The sequence below is a fragment of the Oncorhynchus kisutch genome, linkage group LG13, assembly GCF_002021735.2.
Source record: "Oncorhynchus kisutch isolate 150728-3 linkage group LG13, Okis_V2, whole genome shotgun sequence".
Lineage (NCBI taxonomy): Eukaryota > Metazoa > Chordata > Actinopteri > Salmoniformes > Salmonidae > Oncorhynchus > Oncorhynchus kisutch.
The window spans coordinates 42,553,300-42,555,152 of NC_034186.2; positions in this window are offsets into that span (position 1 = coordinate 42,553,300).

The following is a 1,853-nucleotide window of genomic DNA, read 5'->3' on the forward strand; positions in this document are numbered from 1 at the left end:
CACTGAAGAAATGCATAAATAGGTAACTTCTCACTTTTTCACATTATTAACTGGATGTACAGTATGTATTGCCTCATCCTTTTTTAAAACTATTTTATATTTCACTTTTATATTTTTGTCTCGAATTTGGCCTAAATTGCTCAGTGAGTGTAAAGAGTATAGTTGATGATTGTTGGGATCCAGAACACCTGTTGTCATCAATGTGTAATGAAAAAGTAAGGATTTGAGAGGTCAGGTTTGTAACAATGTAAGGGGATCCTAGATCTGTGCTCAGGGTCAATCACTTCTTCAGTCTTGATGAAAAACTCCGATATCAGAGCATCCTCGACTGTCTACTCCCATAGGCATTTTAAGGCTGTCAGATGCATACAGTTATGTCTGGCTAGCAAGGCTTTTAATATCATCTCTGCAAGACACTGCAATTCTGCTTTTCCTTGAAACCCCCAACAATCTGAAAAGCAGTGTTTCAACATGAAAGCTTCAGACACTGTCGACTACTTTTTCTCTGGCTAAACTGGACTATTTCTCCAGCCCACTGGCAGAAATGAGCTCATAGTCTTGCATTACTCAGAGAACCCTGTCAACTCAGGAAACACAGGCATAAACTGTTGCTTTAAAAAAATACTGAGATAGTCGCCATTACACTACCAGTCCGGTACTCAGACTGACAGTGTGTAAACAAACACCAGACACATATGTTGGCTTTATCCCAAGGTGGAGATTCGTCTTTGGGCCATACTTACAGTACTTATGAGGCATAGACATAGTCCTGGGCCAATTCATGGTGGTCCTAGATGTGTATGTTACAAATGGGAGTTACAGCACAATAGAGGTCTTGTTCAAAAGGAGGAAGGGGTGGATTGAGCAAATCACATTTCAGCTCTGAAAATAGGGTAACTTATTTGGGGGGGAAGGAGAGACATTTTTCATACGGCTGTGAGATTGTGATTACATTCCTCAGTTTCCGAGCTTGACTTTCTCAGGTCTGGGTACTTGGATCTAGCTTGGCTGACGCGACCCACTTGACCGCTCAGCGAGGGCAGAGCTGTGACTCACTGATCTGGACAGGAGGTTGTTTGTTAATACAATATTCAATTAGAAATATGGATGTGTGTGGATGTGCCTGTGAGTGTTTGAGCAGTGGAGGCTGCTGAGGGGAGGACAGCTCATAATAATGGCTGAAATGGAGTGTAATGAATGGAATGGTATCAACCAACGCATCGTAAAGACAACATAAAAACAGTCTTTCCAGACTCTGAAGTCAGGAGGACTTCCAGTTAGACTAACTTGGATCTAGCAGTGTATGAAGTTAAATATCTTCCCCAATGTTTTCGATTATTATGGCCCTGTTTCAAAACAGGCCTGGGAGACCTTGGGGATTCAAAAATTCCCCCTGAAAGAAAAATAAACATGAGAACACAATTATTATCTAGTGAACCTTTTTGCACGTTAAAAGATATCTTTAAATGTCAAAGTATTCCTTTGTTATTTTTTTTATCTGACAATCAGTAACATATGAGGTGGAGGGCAGAGAGTGACGAATCAACCGAGTCCAAATCGAGAATCAACAAAGAAAATTCCTGAGCCAGCTGGAATATGAGCCTGGAGACTCGTGCATTTCCTCTGCTCTCTGCATTTAAGATTCCTTTGCTACCTTTCTTTTTCTTTTTCTCTCTCTCTCTCTCTCGCTCTCTCTCTCTCAAATTCAAGGGTAAAGTTACTAGACTCTGCCCACAGTGGGCGGAGTTTCAGCCCCTCCACCAATAGAGCTACCCTTGTGTTGCGTTTAAGAATTTCTGTGTCCAATCCTCTACCAGCTGCTCAAGACTGTCTCCTGAAGCAACCCTGAGGTT